Source organism: Panthera uncia, chromosome B4 (genome assembly GCF_023721935.1).
Source record: "Panthera uncia isolate 11264 chromosome B4, Puncia_PCG_1.0, whole genome shotgun sequence".
Taxonomy (NCBI): Eukaryota; Metazoa; Chordata; class Mammalia; order Carnivora; family Felidae; genus Panthera; species Panthera uncia.
The window spans coordinates 91,534,213-91,551,162 of record NC_064809.1 but is presented as its reverse complement, the minus strand read 5'-3'; the positions used below and the strand labels follow the sequence as shown (position 1 = coordinate 91,551,162).

General features: G+C 42.6%; 1 pseudogene; it reads right to left on the bottom strand.

Annotated features, from left to right (window-relative positions):
• The window catches only part of LOC125919882 (uncharacterized), a 112,437-nt pseudogene that overhangs the window by 52,833 nt on the left and 42,654 nt on the right, over positions 1-16,950 (bottom strand).

The window sequence follows — 16,950 nt, the reverse complement described above, 5'->3', positions numbered from 1 at the left end:
CCTGTAGGAATGCAACCCCACTAGCTTAACATAAAGAATAAAGATATTTTTCAGATTCTAGGTCTCTTGAGATGGAAAGGACCTCTGGGGGACCAGAACACCTGCTGGCATGGCCTCATGGACCACTGATCAATGGCATCCACCTTCTCAAAAGACCCTTGCCCCAACTTTTGCGCTTAAAAATCCTCACTTGTTTAGGATTTTTGAGCATTAGCTCTCTGTTCTCCTGGGTGGTGCTAACCCAATAAATCACTTGTCTTTCTTCACTGCAAAAGTTCAGTGTCAGTTTTTATTGGCTTGCTGTGTATCAGGTGGACACACTGTCATTTGGTTACATTACGTGTGACTTTGTGACTCATGGGGGATATCTCCCTATTTCAATGGTTGTAGCAAAATGCTCAACTGCCTATTCTAGCAATACTGTTTGTCTTCGAGATCAAATGAAGTGGTAAATGCAGGAAATAATAATAGAGTAGAAGCTGAAGTTATGGAGCCATTTCTATGCTAACTGGGCCAGATCTCCGCAGTGTGTTTATCAGAAATTTAGCAACTGGCGTAGATATCTAGAAATCTAATTATATGGTCTCTTATCTACAGGAGGAGCTACTAAATTGGAAAATTATCTCCTGGTCCCTTCTACTTATTTTATCAACATTCGAAGAGTTATTTTTTTTTTCCCATCCCGCCCTCTCTCCTCCAGCCTATCGGGACTACATTCTTACACTAAAAAATCCTGCTTTCCTCATAAAACTTCATTTTCTGAGTCATGAACCTTCATAGTTTAGAAGGAAATAGGTTAAAATGTTAACACTGGTTACCTCTGGACCACAATATTATAAGTAACATTTTCTTATTATATTTTTCTGAACTCACCAAATTTTTCCTAATGAGCATTTATTCTTCTTATGCTAAGAAGAGACACAAGGAAACAGACTTATTTAGGCAGCACAGCACAGTATTTTGGAGAATACTAATGCCTGGCAACATCCTGCAAGAATAAGATACATATAAATTTGGGAACTACTAGACACTATCTCCTTTTGGGAGCATCCCAAAACACAGTGGTATATTAAACATTTGCAAGATCCCGCAAAAAAAGAAGCCTGCTTCATTTAGTTTAATCCAGCATTTTCCATCTTTTTTCATAAAAGATTTTTTTTTCAAGCAGAATCTATAAATATTTTGTGAAACTAGTAACCCACAGGATATCTTTTGGGGAAACACAGGCGACTGAGTACAACTTTATTCTGCCGAGTGAGAGGCTGACACGGGTTTTCTTACCCAGGGTCTGTGGATCTCTAGAGGGTCCACAGGTGGGCTAGAGGCAGGCACCACAAAGCCCAGTAGCTCTATGCACAATACTGAGTGTATGTACATACGTGTGCTTTTTTCCTGGGGAGAGGGTCTATAACACTCATTATATTCTCAGACATCCCAACCTGAAAAGATAAAGAACCACGGACATAGAGTAAAATCAGCTTCTTGTCATTCATCACTCTTGCCTAAGTAACACTTTGCCATCAAAACAAAAAAAAATTTGAGTAATCTATTGACACATTCAACAAAAACAAAACAAAACAAATGGAATATCCATAAAATGTGAATTTCAGATGCGCAATGAACAGTTTTTTAGTATAAGAATGCCCGAAGCAATATATGGGACATTTTTATACTAAAAAATTATTTGTTGTTTATCTGAAGTTAAAATCAAACTATTTTATCTCACGACCTTAGTTTACTTAAATTCATGGACATTGGGGCTATGGAGCAACTATGAGAAATGCCTTTCTACTCAGCGTTTGACCCAGGGACTTGGAACAGCGCCCTTGCCCCGAGCTTACTAGAAATGTAGGCTCCACAGCGAACCTGCTGAATCAGAATCTGCACTGGGTCAAGATCCTCAGGTAAAGGGTTCACCTGTTCAAGTCTGAGAAGCCCTGATCTAAGGAATTCCTGACATGATGGTTTTCAACCTTGGCTGCAGGTTGGAATCACTTGGATGCTTTAAAAATACACGTGCCTGGGCTCACTCCCAGGGCATCAGATTTAGTTGACCTGAGGCACAGACATTAATTATTTTTTAACACCCCTTAGCTCCACTCCAGATGATTCTAATGTGTAGCTGTGATATTGTGATTTATAAGAAATATATATTTGGTCATTCAGATAATCAAAATTATTTCTCATATGTGTATGTATTTGGTCTCCTCTGTGGCTCCTGGCTCACAGCTCCTAAAAAAAAAACCCTTAGAATTTCCCAAGGAATAAGGCAATGGGAGCCTCTTGTGTTGATTTTGTTCTCCTGTCTTAAAATTGATTCTGAGCCGTAAGGGTGAAATGCACGTCTTATTATTCCTAACAAACCCCTCCCACCTGAACTGTTTTTTGTTTTGTTGTTAAGTTTATTTATTTATTTTGAGAGAAAGAGAGAGAGAGAGACAGAGAATCCCAAGCAGGCTCTGCACTGTCAGTGCAGAGCCCAACACGGGGCTAGCACTCACAAACCGTGAGATTATGACCTGAGCCGAAATCAAGAGTCAGACACTTAACTAGTTGACTAAACCACCCAGGCGCCCCCTGAACTGGATTCTTGTTAATGAGGTGACTTGGCCTGTACTTAAGGATGGTGACTGGTTGCCAGGAGAACCAATCATGTGATTAGAGGGTTGGACCTTTCAGCCCCACCCCCCAATCACCAATGGTCAACGATTCAATCAATCGTGAGTATGTAATGAAGCCTCTATAAAAATCTGGAAAGTGAGGCCGTGAAGAATTCCTGGGTTGGTGAATGTATGTAGAAGTCCTGGGAGAGCGGGGCACTCAGAGAGCATGGAAGTTCTACCCATCCCCCTCCCCATTCCTTGCCCTATATGTCTCTTCCACTTGGCTGTTCCTGAGTTATATTCTTTTGTAATTAACCAGTAATATGGTAAGTAAAATGTTTCTCTGAGTGCTATGAGCTGATGTAGCAATTAAACACAAGGAAGGGGTTGTGGGAATCTTATTTATAGCCAGTCAGAAGTACAGGTAACAACCTAGATTTTCGACTAGCATCTGAAGTGGGGTCAAGAGGACAATCTTGTAAAACTGAACTTTTAACCTGTGGGGTATGACACTATCTCCAAGTAGATAGTGTCAGAATTGAGCTGAATTGTAGGACACCCAATTGGTGTCAGAGAATTACTTGCTGAGGTGGAGAAACCATACCCCCTTTCCTCATCCACCACCCCCCTCCACCATACCCACATCAGAATAGATGTAGAACGAAGGAGGCCGCTTTCCATAAAGTTGGAGACCCAACCAAGGTAAGGACTTGATCAGAATTACCTATGGAGAGCTTCCCACCATGATTTTCTGTGTCTGACCGGGTCTATTGAACCAAAATTTCCAGGTATGGCTGCAATTTCAGAGAGTATCTGGTGCAATTCTACCATATGCTCTCCACCTGAGAGTCATTAATGTTTAGGACAACCTAAAACGGAAGTATCAGCTGCTATCTGGCCACCAAGTTATTGAGGGAAGAAGGTCTACCCATAGGAACTCAGCATTCAACTTAGGTTAGGATTGGCTTTCCTCCTGGTCTCCGGGCACCCACAAAACCGCAGGTGCACAAAAGAGAAGGCACGATGGCCTATGCCTATCAGAGGGAGTTTTATAATGTTTTTTTTTAACTTTTAAAGTTTATTTATTTTGAGAGACAGAGCATGCATGGAGGAGGGGCAGAGAGGAGAGAGAGAGAGACAGAATCCCAAGACAGAATCCCCAACGCGGGGTTCAAACTCACAAACCATGAGATCGTGACCTGAGCCAAAATCAAGAGCTGGACGCTTAACTGAGTGAGCCACCCAGGCAGCCCATGAATGTTCTAATTTCTATGAAGAATTGTTGTGATGCCTGAAGATAAAGATGTTCACGGTCTCTTACCAGATTAAGTCATTTGTTTTGACTCTTGGAATGTGAAATGGCACCCCACAAATCTTTTAGAGTACTAAATGAATCAGGAAGATAGTTCTAGCAGAAGCGGAGAATGATTTAAATAAATCTGATTATATTATACGGTGCAGGTGGTGACTTATTTGCCCGCTGATAACGTAAAACCCAGCTGCAGAGAAGGACACAAAGTACTTGTCAGGTGTTGGATCCCTGGGCTGAAAAATGGGCTAAGCAGGAACAGCTAAAGAAATTATCTCATCCTTTTCTCCAGCAGCACATGGTAATTGAGTGCAAAGCTTGATAAGAGGCAGGCAGAATTTTAATTTAAAAAAAAAATGCTAAATTTTATTAAGCCTTATGGGTTTCAGCTGAGGTTGAGCCTGCACAATGTCTTTTTTAGTTCCTTTGCAACTTCTTTTAGAAGAAACTGAATTTCAACACTTTTCTCAGCCTTGGATTTATTTTCCTAGTAATTAAAAGGAATAAAGAAATGCTTGGTTTCCTGGAGGGAGGATGAGAAAGGGGATGTGAATACAGTAAAAGCTGAGAAGGTATCTTTGAAGCAAATAGGCCTATTTCTGGGCTTATGACCACTTGGTGGCCTGAAGGATTACTGACAAGTTCATCTGGTTGATGACATTGACATAGGCAGCTATTAAGGTAACTAGCTTAAAAGAGACAAGTTGGTGTTTTTATTCTTTTTCAGATGTTCAGAGTGGCCCTCCCTCAAGGCTGAAACGTTTGAGAATTTTATTCAGGTAAAACACGTTGTGTTTTACTGTCTTTGTGTTGTATTAAACCCTGTAATGTGGCGTGCATACGGATCATCTGGGGGTCTTGTAAAACGCAGTCTCTGGTGTGGCCTGAGATCTGGCGTGGCCTGAGACCGTGCATTTCTAACAGGCTCCCAGCTGAGGTTGATGCTGCAGGCTTGCAGACCACACTTTGAGTAGCAAGGTTATAAGGGCTTTTATTTAAGCCACGTGTACCAGTTGGGGGGTTCTGGAGACAGAACCAATTCAATAGAGATAGTACACATAAGTGTGGGGGGTGGGTATTGAGAGGAAGGTATTTATTTTAAGGAACTGGTTCATGTGATTGTGGGGGTGGGCAAGTCCAAAGTCTGTAGGACAGACAGGCTGGAAATTGAGGCAAGAGTTCCTGCTGCAGCCTCGAAGCAGAATTTCTTCTCCAGGAAACCTTAATTTTTGCTCTTAAGGCTTTCAACTGATTGCATGAGGCCCACCCACATTATCTAAGGTAATCTCCCTTAGGTGAACTGATTGTAGATGCTAACCACATCCACAACAATACCTTCACAGCCACACTTCTGTTTCATTGGTGTTTGATTAAATGGTCATAGCCAGCCAAGTTGACCCATAAAACTGATCACATCTTAGAACCCTTTCTTTAAAGGGAAATTTCCACTTACACTTAAAAAGCAGAATATAAGGTGCCTGGGTGGCTCAGTCTGTTAAGCGTCCAACTCTTGGTTTCAGCTCAGGTCATGATCTCATGGTTCGTGAGTTCAAGCCTGCATCAGGCTATGTGCTGACAGATTCTCTGATGCTTGGAATTCTCTCCCTCCCTCTTCCCCACTCATTCTCTCTCTCAAAATAAATAAAATTTAAAAAAAAGAATAGATAAAGCATAAGTGCTCTGGTGAAGTTAGGAAGGGGGGTCCTGGAGCCTGGCTTCTCATTTGTCAGGCTTCCTGCTTTTCCCAGCTCTGTCCTCTCCACCTGCCACAGTGAGGGAGCCCTAAGGAACAAAGTTTCAAAGTCATTGTCTTCTATTTCTTCACCTGTAAAATGTAGATAGTAGTACCTGACTTGGGATTAAATTAGATCATCTGAATGAAACCACTTAGCATCTTATACACATTAGCTCCTTCTAGTGTTACCATCGGAACTATTGAAAAATAACCTTTCTTTCACAGAAAGAAAATCTTAATCTTTCAGTGCAAGACTTGGTGTTTCTCAGTGAGCCTCTAGGATGTATTTCCGCCTCTCCACTCAGACTGCTCACCTGATGGCAGAATAGAGCAGCTGCTTTCACCTTGGCAGCAGGTAAGGGTCTGAATGGAAGATGTGTTTTATGGTCCCAGCATTGGGCCAAGCTATCAGACCTATCAGACAAGCTATTGGGAGAGACAGTTAAAGGTTACTGCTTTGTTCTCTTTATTGCCTCTAAATGATCCAATTGACCTTTCTGGTCTCTTGACCAAGAACATAACAGTGGTTTGTCTCTCTTGGTGGCTGGAGAAAGTAAAACACTAGCTCTTAACTTGAACTACAAAGAACTAGCACCTGCTGCAATGGAAAAATTTTCTGTTCTGTGAAAAAATAAGTTTCCATAGAACTTAGAATTAGAATTTGAAGAGCAAAAGAAGAGACCTTCTATAATGCTTATTCTGTGTACAGATAATAGGACACAAATGTATTTAAGAAAAGACTGAAGTTTTATAAGCACCTTGGTTTTAACAAGAATTACAAAGAATTTTGGACAAAAAATTTTGTGTCTCTAAACACTGGGCTAATGAAGTTACAAAATTGTGTTTCAACTGCAGGTTTTATAAAATCATCCTGGACGTTGAAGTTGTATGCTTTTTGTTTGTTTCAGTAACAAATAGAATGTATATTCTTTGATTCTTCTTTGACAATTGGTTGTCTATGATGCACGGGAGAGAATAGCCTCCAGCTTATTGCACCAAAGCTATACGGACTCTTGCAGTAAAAAAACAAAAAGACAAAAACAAAAACCCTGAAAACCTTGGTTCTGTTAGTGAAGTGAGCGAATACAACTTGAAGAGATGCTAGGAATGGACGCTTGGAGTATGAAGTTACTGGCTTTCTGGATAGGTTGCAGGGTGGCCACCTAAGCATTGTTTTCCTTGTCTGTTAGATGTAATGATACTTCCAAAGTTGTTTTGAGGATTAAACAACACAAAATTCTTTTTATTTATTTATTTATTTATTTTTCAATACATGAAGTTTATTGTCAAATTGGTTTCCATACAACACCCAGTGCTCATCCCAAAAGGTGCCCTCCTCAATACCCATCACCCACCCTCCCCTCCCCCCCAGCCCCCATCAACCCTCAGTTTGTTCTCAGTTTTTAAGAGTCTCTTATGCTTTGGCTCTCTCCCACTCTAACCTCTTTTTTTTTCCTTCCCCTCCCCCATGGGTTTCTGTTAAGGTTCTCAGGATCCACATAAGAGTGAAAACATACGGTATCTGTCTTTCTCTGTATGGCTTATTTCACTTAGCATCACACTCTCCAGTTCCATCCACGTTGCTACAAAGGGCCATATTTCATTCTTTCTCATTGCCACGTAGTACTCCATTGTGTATATAAACCACAATTTCTTTATCCATTCATCAGTTGATGGACATTTAGGCTCTTTCCATAATGTGGCTATTGTTGAGAGTGCTGCTATAAACATAAACAATACAAAATTCTAAGAGCTTAAGCTAATCACATGGAATTCTCTTCAAATTGTCCGAGGGGCTATTGGGGTGACTCCTCCAAAAGATGTTTTACTATGAGCAAGGTAACCTCTCTAAACTGTAGTTGTCTGTAAAATAGTCATAGGATCTATCTGGTAGGCCTTTACCTAATAAACTTGGAGTGCTTGTAGATTTACAAAAAAAAAAAAGTTGCAGAGATCATGGCACTTTGTCAAATAACAAACTGACATTGGTATGTTACTGCTAAACTCGAGACTTCATTTGGATTTCCCCAGTTTTTCCATCAGCCTCCTTGTGTTCCAAGATCTAATCCAGGAAACCACACTACATTTCTTTGTCTTGTCTCTGCAGTCTCCTCGGGTTTGTGACTATTTCTTGATCTTTCCCATGACCTTGACAGTTTTGAGGGAGTATGGCCGGATAGCCTATAAAATGTCCCCCAGCCTAGGTTTGGTTGGAATTTCTCTCAGGGTTCGACTGGGGTTACCTCCTAGGGTTTTTACGGTGACTTGAGAGATCAGGCCCCTGTTGGGTAGGTTTTCTTTATCCACATGCATTTATAATGCGGAGAGGAAAAGCGAAGTTGTAGTTGGGAACAGATGCTCTGCAGCCTGGGTCCAAGTCCTGCTGCTGCTTTCTAGCCATGTGACCCTGGACATGCTTTTAACCTCTCAATTTTTGTCCTCTATAGATCAGGATAATAGCATTTTCCTCATAGGGTTGTTGCGAGAATCGAGTTGACGTACGTGTGAGTTGATGTAAAGGGCTTATCGCATTTTGGGCATCCAGTAAGCTCTCTCTACTTTTTGCTGTTAATAGTGTGGAGACCTCTCTTTCATCTTTGGGGCAATTCTGAATCTTTACGTAGCTAGCTATCTACAGTGGTGATGTCTGTGAGTGTGTGTGTGTGTGTGTGTGTGTGTGTGTGTGTGTGTGTGTGTAGGGTGCCGATCCGAAGTGTCCTTGTGAGCACAGGTCCTTGGGCAGATTTCAGAACCATGAGAGCCCTCCTTCAGCAGTCCCCACTCCACTTCCCCACTCCCCCCAGAATTTTCTGCTTCCAGATCAGCTCTGTCCAGGGGTCAGACAAGGTGAAGGGTGGAGAAATCACCTGGCCTGGTTGGGGGTGGGGTGGGGGTGGGGGTGGGGAAAGGTGGCTGGCAAGCAGAAGGAGCCTGGAGTAGGGAGGCCCTGAAGAGCAGGGTCTCCTGCACAACCCGGAGGCTGGGCTGCATGGGCTAACCTCACATCTTCCCATCATCATGCAGGTCAGATTTCAAGTAGGGATCCCTTGTTCCGCGCACAGAAGATGACTCATGGTTACACCACGGTGTGGCTTTAATCCTGGAACAACCTTCTAAAATGATGTAACTAAAGTCTTCACTGGAATGAAGTCTGAGTATATGATTTAACAAAGTGGATCAAAAGGCCTATTAAAAAAAAAAAAAAAAAAGGTAGAGGGGAAAGAGTGAAACCATAAGCCTGAGAAGAAAAAGAAAATTGAAACCAATAACCTCCCTCTCTCCACTTCCTGCTGTCTCGTTTCGGTGGTGCCTTTTCGTCTAGTCTTATTTGTCTCACTTATGTGATAATCCCTCCCCGGGCAAGAAAGGTGTCACCTTGATTTCAGTGCAGTTCTAGCACAGAGCTGAGTGATTCCTTGGGTGTTTCAAAAAGAGCAAGAACAGTCACCTCACACTTGGTTATTTTCCTAGGGGGTCGTCCTTGCCTCTTAGTATTTTACTTACGCCTTCATATAAAACCGTTTTGAGGTAGATTATAAATTAAGATTTTAATCTTCCCAGATAGCTGATTGGGTGGATGGGTGGCAGGTGTTATTTATTTAGCAAATACTGAGTGCCCACTCTGGGCCAGGCACTGTTCTAGACACTCAGGAGACCCTGGAACAAAGCAGACCAAGATTTTTGCAATTATGTGCTTCCGTGTTAGTGGGGAGACCCAGGCAGCACTCACAGGCATAACAAGTATATTGCATGGTCTGTGAGAGGTGGTAAGTGCTAAGGAGAAGACTAGTAGAGAGGAGCTGGGAGTGGTAGGTTGGCGGGATGGGTTCTCAATTCTTCCCATTTGCCAACAGGGGGCTACATTAGCGGAAAGGCACTCCCTTCTTTCTCTAACTTTCCCCAGTCTCTGGTCTAAGTTTTGTCTAGCTGTGACCCTTTCCTATATTTATGTTGAATAAGAAGCGTAGTAAATGCAGTTAAGTGCTTCCCTCTGGAGCCAAATGTCTGGAATTGATCCTGAGCCTAGTGGCATGCTTCTACGTGACCTTGGGCAAATTCACTTCACTCTGCTTTGATTTCCCCATCTATAAAATTTATCTACTTCCCAGGGTTGTAGAGAGGATTAAATGCATTACTATAAGGTGCTTAGATCAGTGTCTGGTGCTTGGTAAGCACTCAGAGGTTAGCTTTTAAAAAATATTGGTGTCGGGGCGCCTGGGTGGCTCAGTCGGTTAAGCGTCTGACTTCGGCTCAGGTCATGATCTCGCAGTCCATGAGTTCGAGCCCCGCGTCGGGCTCTGTGCTGACTGCTTAGAGCCTGGAGCCTGTTTCAGATTCTGTGTCTCCCTCTCTCTCTGACCCTCCCCCGTTCATGCTCTGTCTCTCTCTGTCTCAAAAATAAATAAACGTTAAAAAAAAAATTAAAAAAATATTGGTGTCAGTGTGTTGGGGGGGGGATGGCGGTTTGAGTAGGAGTATCTCTGCTCCTTAGAAAATGATGGGCAGCATGAAACACAAGACCCATTTCTATCCCTAAATACCCCTAACCACCCCTAAGCCCAGTTACATGGGGCTCCCTCCCTCACGAATCTAAAATAGGAAGCTTGGTCTCTCCACCTTATTCACTCAACAACTTTATTAGAGACCCATTAACACGTTAATACTGGCCACAGGCCTTCAAATAGGAGCAAGGATGTCCCTCTCCCACCCTGCCTTTGTTCATTCCCGGGAAACACTCATCAGATTTTTGTGTTTACAAATTCTCACATTCCTTCATTTTAGCTTAAGCTTAATCACGCCAAAAAATAAGGCTTTAGCTTTGTTGTACAGCTGTCTGAAACAGTCATCACTTTGACCTTTTTTAGGCCATGATTTCCTGATGTTTTGTGTATACTTTGTTACTATTAACAGCCTCACTTTATACACCACTTTCATAAAATAGCAACACTTAAAATCCCAAAAAGGATGAAATAGGCCAGACCATTTTCGGTTAGAGAAAATACTTCTGATTTTGTGTATTCCTGGGGATTTTTATAAACTTCGTCTTCTCTAAAGCTGAGAATGCAATGCGTTGAAGGCATAACTCAAAGGGGTGGCAAGAGAATTAACCCAAATAACTGCCAAATAAACTCACTGTATCCAGGCAACTTCCCCGGGGTAGCTTATTTTCTGAGACCCAAGGACTCTCCCATAGTAAATTATTAAACTTAGTGCAAGGTCTAAGATTGAGATAAAAAGAGAAGAATGTTGTTTAAAGTGGAAGGTCAAACACACTTAATGCATCCTCTGATCTGGAAACCTATCCTTTGTCACAATGACAAGAACAAGGAGTTGGACAAGCAGTGTACTGACAATGATTCCTTTTGTAGTGTTCCACTTCTTACACACGTGCTACCTTGACCTGTCCTAAGTGTAGAAGGTCCTCTTTGTCAAGAAAGAATCTAGGAGAGGCACCTGGGTGGCTCAGTCAGTTAAGCGGTTAAGCATCTGACTCTTGGTTTCAGCTCCCGTCATGATCTCACGGATCATGAATTCGAGCCCCACATCGGGCTCTGTGCTGAGCCTGCTTTCAGTTCTCTTGCCTCTCTCTCTGCCTCCCCTCAGCTTGAGCTGTCTCTGTCTCTCTTAAAATAAGTAAATAGGGGCACCTGGGTGGCTCAGTCAGTTGAGCGTCCGACTTCAGCTCAGGTCATGATCTCACAGTCTGTGAGTTCGAGCCCGCGTCGGGCTCTGTGACGACAGCTCAGAGCCTGGAGCTTGCTTCTGACTCTGTGTCTCCCTCTCTCTGATCCTCCCCTGCTCATGTTCTGTCTCTCTCTCTCTCAAAAATAAACATTTAAAATTTTTAAAAAAATAATAAATAAATAAAATCAAGGAACTCTGTGTTTTTCAGACTAGGTTGTATAGCATCTGGTCAGCCTTACTGAAGGGCTTAATTGACCTTGTACCCCATTTTTAATAACTGGACCCCTACCTTGGTTTCTAACATGAGACCCCAGTTCTTCTAAGACTGGGCCTACACCTCCATGCTCTCCCAGAGGTTGGTGTCCTATCTTCCAGGAAGCCTTTTGGATTCAACCTGCCTATATCTACACACGATGCAGATCTCCCAGACTCTCCATCACTGCTCTGCCTACCTATAAGGACTTCCTCCTATCCTGGATCTCTCAGCCAACACTCTGCTATCTTGGGCCACCCTTTGCCCCCGAAATCTGCAGATAACACACTCTACACTCTGGACTTTTTGAACCTGTGTCTCAGCCCTTCCTGTTCTAACTGATTCTGCTGTGCACCAAGTTCCCATTCTGACCTGAAAACTGAAGGCAGTTGAAGGCAAAAAGAAATAGGTTATATGTTAGACATTCAGCTCTGATCCAGAATGTCAGTGATGCTTCCTCCTGATGCCATCGTGATGATTAAATGAGTACATGAGTCTAGGTGACACCTTAGATGAAACCTGAAGCATGAGACATGGAGGAGGAATGGAGGGATTCCAGGCAGAGAGAACATCCAAGTAAAGAATGGACACCAGTGTCCACTGCCCAGAGGACACTGGGTGTCCCCAGTGAACCAAGGAAGCTGTCTTTTGCTGAGGACACCAGAGTTCTAAAAGTCAAGGTCTTAGAAGGTCTTAACACAAGGCTGCTCAGCCACATTTTGCCTCCCTTCCCAGCTGAACCTAGACATTTTTGATTAGACTGTAAGGTGCTAATTAAAATCACTAAGTGAACAGCTTTCAGTTTACTCTTAATTTTCAAACACTACCATACTGATGCATATTAAATGTGTCAGATTAGCTTGGCTCTAAATTTTAATTTACTGCAATACTGAGCTCCATTTGTGTAAGTTCTCCCCCCCTCCCCCCACCGTGGGCTGTTCACATAGCAAGATGATGTTTTGCAAAATTGTAAGCATTAGTTAAATAGGAGTCCTGTATTCAAATACTCATCATCTTGTCTGTCTACTTCCAAGTTTAAGTAACTCTTTCTGTAATCAAAAGTCCCATAAAATACAGAGTGATACTTCTTTAATCTGCATATCTAATTCATGTGCTTATCATCTGTCTTTTTCCCCAAGAGCATCTTAACTGATTTACGATATATCATTTGGTTTTTTCTTATGTGTATATTTTAGAATCTAATAAAGGGAGGAGGAATGTTCAGGGAAAAGTTGAAGATATCTGATTGTTTTCTAATTTAGCTCACACATCTGGTAGCCTTTTCTTCATTATCTCTAAGGATTAATAGGCAAAAGATTGCTCTACATTTCCCAACTTGTTTCTTTACCTTTCTCCCTCTGCTTTAATCCCTAGTGTATATTTGTGTTGCTGTAGGATAAAAACTCATTTCTGATTAGGTCTCACAGGAGTCCAAGGGCTCTTGGTTGTCAACAATATACAGCATGGAAGCCCTTGATAAAGCTGACCTTGTCCATCTCTCAAGTCAAATGGGTTAAATCAACCTCGGAATATGTAGAGTTGGTATGCTTTTGCGAATATGATTAGGTTCATATAATAAACCACGTTCTAGGGGCTCCTGGGTGGCTTAGTTGGTTAAGTGCCTGACTCTTGGTTTCAGCTTAGGTCACGATCTCACAGTTTGTGAGTTCAAGCCCTGCATCGGGTTCCACACATGCTCTCTCTCTGCCCCTCCCCTGCTCACTCTGTCTCTCTTTCTCTCTCAAAAGAAATAAACGTTTTAAAAAATAAACCGTGTCCTAGTGGGATATAAGTTAAAAGTTGAACAATAAATTGGGGAAAATAGGGGTGCCTGGGTGGCTCAGTTGGATATCCAACTCTTGATTTTGGTTCAGGTCATGATCCCAGGGTCATAGAATCGAGCCCCTGTGTCAGGCTCTGCACTGAGCGTGGAGCTTGCTTTGGAATCATTCTCACCCTTCCTCCCTCCCTTTTACCCCCCCTCCCCTTCCCACCCCTCCCTACTCCCCCGCTCGCTGCACTCTCTCTCTCTAAAATAAAAAAATAAATAAATTGGGGAAAGTAACTATATGTTGTACTGTTAGGCAAGGATTAATATCCTTATTATATAAAGAAGTGTTTCGAGGATTTATTTAGTTGGTCCGTTTTCATTCATTTACTCAACAAAAGTCCACTAAGTACTATATGTGTTGAATTATGTCTCCCTGCCCACTGCAAAAAATTCATATATTAAAATCCAAATCCCCCCCCCCCACCTAGTATCTCATAATGTGATCATATTTTGAAATAGGGTCTTTACAGAGGTAAATAAAGTTAAACTGAAATTATTAGGGTAGGCACTAATCCAATACAACTGGCATCCTTAAAAAAGAGGAACACAGAGGCGGAGATACACATAGAAGATAATGTGAAGAGACATAAGAAGATGGCCATCTGTCAGCCAAGGAGAGAGGCCTGGCACAGATCCCTTCCCCATGCCCTCAGAAGGAACAAATTCTATAGACAACTTGGCCTTGGACTTTTAGACTTTAGAACTGTGAGACCATCATTTTCTGTTGTTTAAACGACCCAGTCTGTGGTCCTTTGTTAAGGCAGCCCTTGCAAACTAATACAGGCCCCACTACGTGCCAGATACTGTGCTAGGTGCTCAAAATATGGCAATGAACAAAGTCAACAGCACCTGCCTTTTTGGAATGCACATTCTAGCACGAAAAAATAATAATCAAGAATATAAATATCAAGTAACCTGTCAAATCAAGATCTGTGCTGTGAGAAGATATAAGGCAAGGTAAGGAGACTGTGGTGGAGGGTATTATCTAGATTGTGGGAGCAGTTCAAGGGGTGATATTTGAGCAGAGACCTGAATGAAGGAAGAGAAAGCTATGTGGCTATCTGTGAAAAGAGGAAAGAATAGCAAGTTCCAAGGCTCTGAGGCAGATGTGTGTTTGACCCTCTTGCTTGTCCGTGAACATGTTCTAGGTTTGAAGCACAGCAAAGAGGAGGAAGGGTAGCAGACAGTGGGGTCGAAGAAGGCCAGTGTCAGGTGCCATAGGACCAGGCTCTGTAAAGGCTTTGGGTGTTACTCTGTGTGATGAGGGTGATCAGATGGTGTTGAGGATCTGGTTACTTCTCAAAGTCCCGCTCTGGCTGCTGTGTGAAGAAAGGATGGAAGTGACACAAGAGGAGACAAGTTATATAGCAAGAGACTGTTGCGATAATTGGAGAGAAATCCTAGTGTCAAGGACCAACTTGGCAGCAGAAGGGGAGAAATTCTTGGATCTTTTCCTAGGTAGAATCTTCGTGATTTGCCGGTAGACTGGATATGGGATGTTAGAGAAACAGTCAAGAGGACTTCAAGGTTTTTGGCCTGAAAAACCATGTGAATCATGGTGCTGTTGAGATGAGGAGCACTAAAAGGAAGACAACTTTAGGGAAGAAAATGGAGAGTTCTGTTTTGGATATGTTGATTTGAACATGTTCTGTTAGACACACAAGAGGAGTTTAGGAGAGTGGTCTGAGCTAGAGATGTAAACTGATGAGTCTTTCAGATGAAAATGCTAGTTAAAGTCAAGATCTGGGCACCTAAAGCATGATGGTAGAGAAGAAAGATATCTGAGGCCTGAGCCCTGAGGCTCCACACAACAGAGGAACAAAGTCAGGGAGATTCAGCAAAGAAGCTGGGGAATAAGTTTTCCAGGAAATCAAGGGAGGCAGCATTTCAAGGAGGGAGTGATGAGCTCTGTCAATGGCTGCTCGTGGGATGAGTGTGAATTGCTCTTTGGCAACTGGGAGACCATTGGTGACCTCAAGCAAAATGGTTTTGGCAAAGTGGGGAGGTGAGCACCTCATTGGCATGGATTCCAGACAGAATGGATGATGAAGGGGAGATGGCAAAGTCTTTTCATCATTCTTCAAGGAATCTTTCTACAAGGCAAAATGCATCAGCAGAGGTGGGCTCTAGGGAGGTTTGCTGTAGTTGTTTGTTTGAAGCTGGGAGACATTAAGTCTGTGTCCTATCCTTCAGATTTTATGTTGAAAGAAATGATCCAACAGGAAAGGGGAAATTGATGTAGGAAACCGGCTTCTTGCAGAGCTGAAGAGGGAGATGGAATCCATGTACAATTGAAAGGTTGATCTTAGCGTAGCCTCCTGGTTTTGTGCATTCAGGATGATTCACCTGGTGTTATAGGAGAAAAGGCAAACCTATAGAGAAAGGTAGAGAGATGAATGTGTGTTTTTTCTCAGTGAAATAGGAAGTAAGAAGAAAGGAAGGCATGTTAGGAGGGTTTGAAGACTGAGGAGAAGGTGTGAAATAGTCCTCTTAGGGAATAGGTGAATGGATGGACTCACAATGTGTGTGGACTTTGCCTGATAGTCTCATCTGAGGTTTGAGACCCTAAATTTAAAGTGAGGCTAGTTGCCATGGTTGTAGGTGCTTCTTCATCTGTGTCTGGCAACTTAGGGACAAGCACAAGAGTAGGGACTGACTTAGATTTAACCAGTATTATTGACTGAAGTGGGCAAGCCCCCCTCCCCCACAAATTCATGTGCTAAAGCCTTAACTCTTAATGTTACTGTTTTGGGAGATAGGGCCTATAAGGAGGTAATAAATGTTAAGGGTGGGGACTTCATCTCATAGAACTGGTGTCTTCATAAGAAGAAGAGGTATCTAAAAATCCTCTTTCTGCGTGCATGCAGAAGAAAGGCCATGTGAGGACACAGTGAGAAGATGGCTGTTTGCAAGCCAGAAAGAGAACTCTTACCAGAAACCAACCCAGACTATACCTTGATCATAGGATTCTAGCCTCCAGGACTGAGGAAAATACATTTCTGTTGTTGAAGCCACCCAGTCTGGAATTTTGTTAGGGCAGCCTGAGCAAACTCATATAATAGGGATGGAGTTTTGCCAGGCAAATGTTACAGACGATGGAACAAGGAAAGATCATAGAGGTGGGTTGAATGAGAAAATGTAGAATGCTAAGCCTCGTGTGTGGAACATGATGATTATTCCACCAATGGTAGCTGCTGCTGGCTACCTTCTAAGTGTGGCCTGCCCTCTGTTCCTGCAATGACAGGTGTCATGTGAGGAGGAACAGTCCTATAAGCAGTGAGGTGTTTGCCCTCTGGGAACTCACAGTCAAGTGGAGGAGACAGATACAGATAGTGCCAATACAACACGCTCAGACCTGTCATAAGAAATTGACCGCATTCTGATCCAGAGGAAAAGTCACAGAGGAGGTGACATGTGAGCTGAGTACTAAAGCTGAGTAGGAGCTTGCCAGAGGAGAAGAGGCATTCTAGTTTGAGGGAACAGAAGGCTCACAGGAGAACAGGACACTTGAGAGAGAGCGATGCATTTATCAAA